Here is an 8,573-nt window from a genome sequence, read left to right as displayed (position 1 = left end):
TACAGACTAGGAGATAGATTTGTGGACTGAGAAGAAGCCTTTGGGCCATGTCTACAAGGTCCAAACAGACCAAGATTCTTGCCTAGTAAGGGAGTTAATTTAAATCATGAATCTCAGACCGGTGAACAGTCTCTGCTCCTTTGTTTATGGAATTATCAAAGTTGGACAAAATTTTTTTTTTCAGATTCAGGCATGCAAAGGTACCTTTTTGAGTTGGGTGTGGCTGCCATGATCTAAATGTGTCCCCTCCAAATCATATGTGGGATACCTTCTCCAGATAATAATGGTAATAGATGGAAGCTGGTTAGATAATAAAGTTAAAACATTCATGAATGGAATTAGCACCCTTATAAATAGGACCCAGGGCACATGTTTGCCACTTCTACAGTGTGAGGATTCAGAAGGTGCTTTCTATGAGATGGTACATGAGGCCTCACCAGAAATCAAATTGACTGGTACAGTCATCTTCAAATTCCCAGCCTTCAGAATTGCAAAGGATAAACCTTAGTGTCTGCCAGCTACCCAGTCTCTGGTGCTTTATTACAGCAGACTAAATTCATTAATATAGAGATGGGGTGCTAAGGTCATAATATCTTTCATCAGCTTGCTGGCATCATAATATAACATTTCAAATGGAAAAATGTAGGGAGATGAAGCACGGAGGACTAAAGGTCTGTCCTTCTCACACATCATTAGTATTTGTACTAGTTGGTGTCTCTAGAGGTCCACAATGGATAGAGTGTTTATATATTATAAAAGGAATTTAATAGAAGGACGTCCAACTGGCAAGGTCTCAGCACTCTAACAATGACCATCTTCAAGCTGGAGAAGCTGAGAATCCAGTAGCTGCTTAGTCCATGAAACTGGACTCCACTACAGTCCCAATCTGGTGCTGAAGGAATGGAATGTTTCTGGTGGATCAATGGTCTTAAGCCCACACTGGAAAGCTGAAAACGCTGAATTGTGATGTCAGGGGAAAATGCCAGCAGCAACAGCATTCACCAGCCAGAAGCTAAGAGAGGCAGACAAATGTCACTGAAGTTTCCTTGAGCCTCTTTATATCTGGTCCATCTGCTAGAAGGTGCTAATGGGGATGCTTTTCTCCCTTCAATTAGAACCTTCTAGAAATGCTTTCACAGAGCCATCCAGATGCTTGCATCTTAGTTACTTCCAGATCCCATCATGTTGACAATCAAGATTACCCATCACAGGGTTGAAGGATGGTCTGGCCTTGTGCAGCTGGGCAGGACAGGTACAGTGACTTCTGACTAGACATAGATGAAGGACTTAGGACCATTCAACTGTCTACAAAGTCCAGGAAGACCCTGGTACTTGTCCCTTTTGGGAGTTAGCTTATTGAGGTGAGGTGGTACCTTGTACTTCTAGCCAATGAAAAGTGAGTCTTTACCACTTCAAGGTCAGACAAGAAAATATTCTTGAAGGATTTTAGTATTTCTCAACATCTTCCCAGGAAGCCTAGAGAACTCCCAAGATGGTACAACAGAATCATGGTGGAGTTCTAGTCAGGCTGGGTCTGAGTTATAATTCAGAATCATTAAATCATCATGTATCTGTGGCAAGGGTGATAAAAACATTTCTGTTGTGTGAGTAACTAAAAGTGTGTGGATACATATTCCTGCTGAAAAGTCTAGTCTCTCCTGATAGCTATAGCAAGCCACACAGCCACAAGGAAAACTTTTCAGTAGACACAAATGTGGGGCTTTGACTTCAGTCAGGAAGTTCTTTGCTTATTCCCTAGTTCTTTAATCAGTCATTCATTCTCTGATTCAGGGAAGCCCAAGTATGCTGAGAATCTGCTATCTGCAATAGGCCCAGGTATACATATGTGAATGGAAAATGCAGTGACCAGGAAGAGAAGGCCTGTGTGAAGGGAAGGGAATATAGAGAAGTGGGTATTGTGAAAAACCACCAAAGATGGCGCTCAGCAAAATTATACATCAACAAAGTTTTCTACAGGATGGCATGAGAATAGAAATGATAATGAAGAACCCAGAGAAGCAAGACCATTCCCTTTACTTACATGGTACTTGTTAAGGGAGACATGGGCCACTTGGTTACAAGTAACAAACTCCAGGCCACCCCTTCCCAGCAGGCTTTTTGAAGTGGCCACATCCTAGGCATCCTAAATGCCACACCTCAGAAATTGCTGGCAGCCTTTTGCTTCCTCAGCAGTGGTTTCTTGGCAAAGGTCTGGACAGGAGAAAGCTTCGAGGTAAATCTCTGGAAGCAATCAGACATGTTGTCTCCTGGTGCGGTGTCCTGCTCATTAACTTACTGTGGAGACTCATTAATCCAGTGTAAGAATGTAATTAAAAATAATCTCCTTTTCTTGGAGAAGTGGAGAGGGAAGAAGGTGCAGAGTGGAGCAGAATTAGCTTAGCCGATTACCGCAGTGAGAACACAGTGATAACAGCTCACCTTTCTCTTTACTGGGAATTCTGCTTTGTGGGGAACAATTTTCCTTTGCATGTGTCTATGGCTTCCTAGCTTCTCAACTGGTCGATTTCACCTCTCATTGCTTCCCTATGAAGCTGGTGGGGAAGCCATTGTAAGCGCCCATCAGACAGAGTTGAAATTTATGGTCCAGAACTATGTGAGACACACCTGTCTTAGTGACTTTCCTTGCTTCTGTGACAAATATGTGACAGAACAACTTAAGGGAAGAGAGATATGTTTGGGATGGGCCATGCTTCTTCATACCAAGTAGCCAGAATGTGAAGTAGCTGATAACATGGAGTCATCAGTTAAGAAGAGAGGCCCCAACCAGAGCAAGGACCTACTTGTAGACCTCAATGTCTGCCCCCATCTTCAGTGATGTACTTCCTCCGGCTTGGTTCTACTTCCTAAATGTTCTACAACCTTCCAAATTAGCAGCACCAAGTGGGTCTCGGTGTGGAAATGTACAAGCCCATGAGGACACACTTCACATGCAGATTGTACCTCTGAGAAAAAACACCTCAGAGCCCCAAAAGTGCCAGTCTGGAGCCCATTCCATTTCACTAAGCTGGGTCAGTTATAACCTCACTGGACCTGAAGGGTGGACATACGGACCCCAGCCCCTGCTCTGTGGTAGGCACATGCAGAAGCAGGATTATGAACAAATGTTCATGGATAAACATGGACTTCAGAACTGAGATTTACTTCGAATCCTGTCTCCTCTATTAGCCAGTCAAGTCACCTGGGACAATCAATAAAGACTTATGGGACTCAGTTGAACTGCACATTGGTAAAATAGACTTAGAATATTCTTATTCATTCAATAAATATTGATGAGAGAGAGACAGTGCTCGCTTCGGCAGCACATATACTAAAATTGGAACGATACAGAGAAGATTAGCATGGCCCCTGCGCAAGGATGACACGCAAATTTGTGAAGCGTTCCATATTTTTTAAACAATATTTATCCACAAACCCAGCCCTACAGAAAGCACTAAAGGAAAATTCCAACCTAAGGAAGTTAGATACAACCTCGAAAACACAGGCAATAGATAAAGCCACAGCAGTAAACCCCAACGAAGAAAAGTACACACACATCACCACCAAAAAATAACAGGAATGAACAATCACTGGACATTAATATCCCTCAATATCAATGGACTTAATTCACCTATAAAAAGACATAGGCTTACAGAATGGATACGAAAGCAGGACCCATCTTTCTGCTGCATACAAGAAACACATCTCAAATTCAAAGATAGACACTACCTAAAAATAAAAGGCTGGGAAAAGACTTTCCAATCAAACGGTCTTAAGAAACAAGCGAGTGTAGCCATCCTGATATCCAGCAAAATAGACTTCAAACTAAAATCAATCAAAAGAGATCAAGAAGGGCATTACATACTCATCACAGGAAAGATCCACCAAGATGAAGTCTCAATTCTGAACATTTATGCCCCAAACACAAGGACACCCACATATGTAAAAGAAACATTATTAAAGCTTAAATCGCATATAAAACCCCACACATTAATAGTGGGAGACCTCAACACCCCACTTTCACCACTGGACAGATCCCCCAAATCGAAACTTAACAGAGAAATAAAGGACTTAACTGATGTCATGACTCAAATGGACTTAATCGACATCTACAGAACATTCCATCCTAACAAAAAAGAATATACCTTCTTCTCAGCACCCCATGGAACCTTCTCTAAAATCGACCACATACTTGGTCACAAAACAAATCTAAACAGATACAAAACAATTGGAATAACCTCCTGTGTTCTATCAGACCACCATGGTCTAAAGTTGGATTTCAACAACAACAAAAACTACAGAAAACCTACAATCTCATGGAAACTGAACAATACCCACCTGAATCACCAATGGGTTAAGGAAGAAATAAAGAAAGAAATTAAAGACTTCCTAGAGATCAACGAAAATGAAGACACCACATATCCAAACCTATGGGACACTATGAAAGCAGTACTAAGAGGGAAATTCATAGCACTAAACACCCACATAAATAAGCTGGAGAAATCTCACACTAGTGACTTAACAGCACACCTGAAAGTTCTAGAACAGGAAGAAGCAAAGTCTCCCAGGAAAAATAGATGCCAGGAAATTATCAAAGTGAGAGCTGAAATCAATAAAATAGAAACAAAGAGAACAATACAAAAAATTAATGAAACAAAGAGTTGGTTCTTTGAGAAAATCAACAAGATAGACAAGCCCTTATCCAAACTAACCAAAAGACAGAGAGAGAGCATCCAAATCAACAAAATCAGAAATGAAAAGGGGGACATAACAACAGACATTGAGGAAATCCAGAGAATCATCAGGTCATACTTCAAAAACCTCTATTCCACAAAACTGGAAAACCTAAAAGAAATGGATAATTTTCTGGATAGGTACCACATACCTAAATTAAATCAAGACCAGATAAACTATTTAAATAGTCCAATAACCCCTAACGAAATAGAAACAGTCATTAAAAGTTTCCCAACCAAAAAAAGCCCAGGACCAGATGGTTTCAGTGCAGAATTCTACCAGATCTTCAAAGAAGAGTTAATACCAATACTCTCTAAATTGTTCCATACAATAGAAACAGAAGGAACATTACCAAACTCCTTCTATGAGGCTACAATTACCCTGATTCCCAAACCAAACAAGGATACAACAAAGAAAGAGAACTACAGACCGATCTCCCTCATGAACATTGATGCAAAAATACTCAATAAAATACTGGCAAACAGACTCCAAGACCACATCAAAACAATTATCCACCATGATCAAGTAGGATTCATTCCAGGGATGCAAGGATGGTTCAACATACGAAAGTCTGTCAATGTGATACACCATATAAACAAACTCAGAGAGAGAGACAGACAGTTTTAGATGCTAGGGTTGTATCAATGAATATAACTTTGCTACCCTCGCAGATTTTATTTGACAGTGGATCAGTGATGAAGATGAGCACTGGCTATTATAAAGATGTCTTTAAAGACAAAATCAGATAACTTAGCACCCAGTAGATGCTAAGAAAAATTTCAACTCTTTGAGTGGTAACAGCTCCACTCCCAAGGCTGTTCCTGAAACAAGCTATAAACCAGGGAAGCTAACATTGACTTTCTATATTACCTATTTCTTTCCTCATAGACTAGTGTTCTCCTCATCCTATGCCCAGTTCTTGTAAGGACTCATACCCTTCCAAAGAATACCAGAGCTTGAGGATAATGTCAAACTACTCCCGCAGACCTTGGATGTTATCAGGGACTCTCCTAATGAAACATGAAAACCTTGATGGAACTGTGGATTTTCGTAGAGGTGGAAGGATCTTGAGATCTAGTTTAGATCTTTCATTTCAATCACATCATAAAAGTGGCATCTGGTACTTCAAGGGAGTTGCTTCAACACAACCCATCAGAATCATAAGCAGGAATGTAGGACGTGAGGAAAGCCAGGTTTTCCAAACTGAGACTCTGGAAGACCTAGCTGCATCATGGGAGTCTTTTATGGGACAGGACTGATAGGACTAGAAGACCAACCCCTGAGATGGCCCCACTTCCAACTTTAATTCTACTTGAATCTACTCAAAAGTAGCAGGGCTAGTTTAGCAAAATAGAGTCCCAGAAGATTGCTGTTTAGCACAGTCCCTCTAATTTACCAATCAGGTTTAAGATCCACCAAGATGGATTTTTGACATTCTACCCAACCTTGGAGAGAGGTAAAGCCACAAAGACAAATGGTAGGCCACAGAAAGATCCTTGTGTCCAATGTGTCCCTGACATCCAGTTTCACTGTCAATGATCAAACCCTTCCCCAAAGCTCAAGGATAGCCCCTCAGGAGGCAAGATGATGCCGTCAGTGAACAGAACCCCATAGTACAGGCAAGTACAGACTATACTACAGCCAATTCTGGGAGAGGATATCAAGTGCCAGTGACTTTGCCTATCCCCCAAGAATATAGAAGACAAGAGTTGTCTTCCTGAAGAATGATGCCAGGGAAAAAGCAAAAAGAGAGAAATCACCAGGTATCCCAGAGATAAAAACTCCTCACTCAGCACTCGGATTCTAACCAAGGTTACTTCCATTATCTACGAAGGACAACAACCCCTCAGATTTGTCCCACACAGCATATGTCTATAAAGTTCACTGATGTCTCCAGATACTTAAGGAGAGTCCAGATGGCTCATCAATGAAGCAGACAGACCCCTCCCCCTTGAAGATATCCACTCTATCAGAAGGCAAGAGAAATTTTGGGGGAACAGTGAGAGACCAAGGAGAGCTCTCGCTTGGCTACATGGTGTCTGACATTTAGGGAAGAAGATTCAACTTTTTGAGGCTTAGAGACTTTCCTTGAAAGAGAAAATGACCATTATTTCTCACCATAATTGGACACTCACCTGCCTGATCCAGTCATGGAAGATCATACTGGATGGTCATAAAATTTTAGGTGGAATATGTTATTCCTCTGTGTGTGTGTGTCTCTCTCCACCTCTCTCTTCCCTCTCCTCTCCCCTTCCTCCCCCCTCTATCTCTGTTATGTATAGGGGCGTGTTTTTGTATATGTGGAGGTCTGAGGTCAACTTTGGATGTCTTCCTTGGTCACTTTCCACTTTCTGTTTTTAAAACAGCATCTCTGATTGAACCTGGAGCTTGCCCACTTGGCTAGAGTGGCTAAGAAGCTTTTGGGACCTGCCTGTCACTGACGCTGTCCTCCACCCCAACACCAGATTTACAAACATGTTCAGGTTTTACATAGGTGCTGGGGATCCAAACTCCGAACTCAAACTGATGTAACACATGCTTTACCCACTTTCTCTCCAGCCCTATTCCTGCTATTCTTACTGACATTTTATACAAGAGCAAAATGAGGCTTCAAGGGATGAGGTAGCAGCCCAAGGTTGCTTATTATGGGCAAAAATAAAAGACACCTGCTTCCAATATACTGTCTCACAGAAACTATACAATATTTCCAGCAAGTAAGCCATTGTATATTCTGAAAGATGTAAAAATCAAAACAACTCTGCTGAAATACAGCGGCTATGATTTCCCTTCAACAAGGGAAGAAGGTTGAGCTAAGAAATCAAAACAACTTGACACCCTACTATGTGCCTGGCAATACTTCTGTTTGTTCTGTCATTGAACCATGATCATCTCAGCCATTGCATACAGTGGGTATTCAAGTTGTGTGCTATGTGTACCTGTGTGAGCGTAGCACTTGCATATGCACGTGTACATGTGTGCACATGTGGGTAGAAGCCAGAGGTCAGAGTCAGGTATCTTACTCAACAGTTGTCCGTCCTGAAATTTTGAGATAGCATCTCTCACTGAACCTGGGGTCCACACTGGTTGGACAGTGATCTCTGAGGATCCCCGTGGCTCCTCATCAGCTTTTTACCCAAATGCTGAGGATCTGAACTCAGATCTTCATGCTTGCGCAGTGTGCTCTTTACTACCTGAGACCTCCCTGTAGTCCCAAGTGTTCAGTTTTCTGGTTGGCATCCAGGATCTGAATTAACCCTGAGCCCACGGATAAAAAGAGACAATGCAGAAATGCAAACCTAGGCCTAAGGGTCCCCAACCAAGACCCTCACTCTATGTTGGTCAGCTCCCATCATGAATTCAGGAAGAATACTTTGCATTTTCTTAAAAGCCAACAAGACTCAGTAAGCCTAGGAAGCAGGAGCTGAGGCTGAATTGTACCCTGATCTATCTCTCTCTCTGTCTCTGTCTCTGTCTCTGTCTCTCTGTCTCTCTCTCTCTCCTTCTCTCTCTCTCTCTCTCTCTCTCTCTCTCTCTCTCTCTCTCTCTCTCTCTCTCTCTCTGTGTGAGTGTGTGTGTGTATATGTGTGTGTGTGTGTGTAGGGTGTGAGGGTACAGCAATTTTTGCTACCAAATCTCTCCGTCAGTAAGAAGTGTGTCCATAAACTACAAATGACTGTTTGGCTAAAGGCACTGTGTGTTTGAAGGCACTACTAGCAAACAGCTTAATTGCAGCAGACAAGTCTTGCCATCCCTTCAAATAGATAAATAGCTGTCACAGAAGGCATTAGTTGCAATGGCTTAAATATCTGTGGTTTATTTACAGTCATAGGAACTGCAACTGT

General features: G+C 41.9%; 1 non-coding gene across 1 annotated transcript; it reads left to right on the top strand.

Moving 5' to 3' along the window:
- Positions 1 to 3,304: 3,304 nt before the first annotated feature.
- On the top strand, positions 3,305 to 3,411 carry LOC131920231 (U6 spliceosomal RNA). The gene has a single exon (XR_009381577.1). It is a non-coding gene; the product is annotated as a U6 spliceosomal RNA (small nuclear RNA).
- Positions 3,412 to 8,573: the final 5,162 nt, after the last annotated feature.

Source organism: Peromyscus eremicus, chromosome 9, assembly GCF_949786415.1.
Source record: "Peromyscus eremicus chromosome 9, PerEre_H2_v1, whole genome shotgun sequence".
Taxonomy (NCBI): domain Eukaryota; kingdom Metazoa; phylum Chordata; class Mammalia; order Rodentia; family Cricetidae; genus Peromyscus; species Peromyscus eremicus.
Note: the sequence above shows the minus strand (reverse complement) of the source record. Positions and strands in the feature narration are given on the sequence as shown.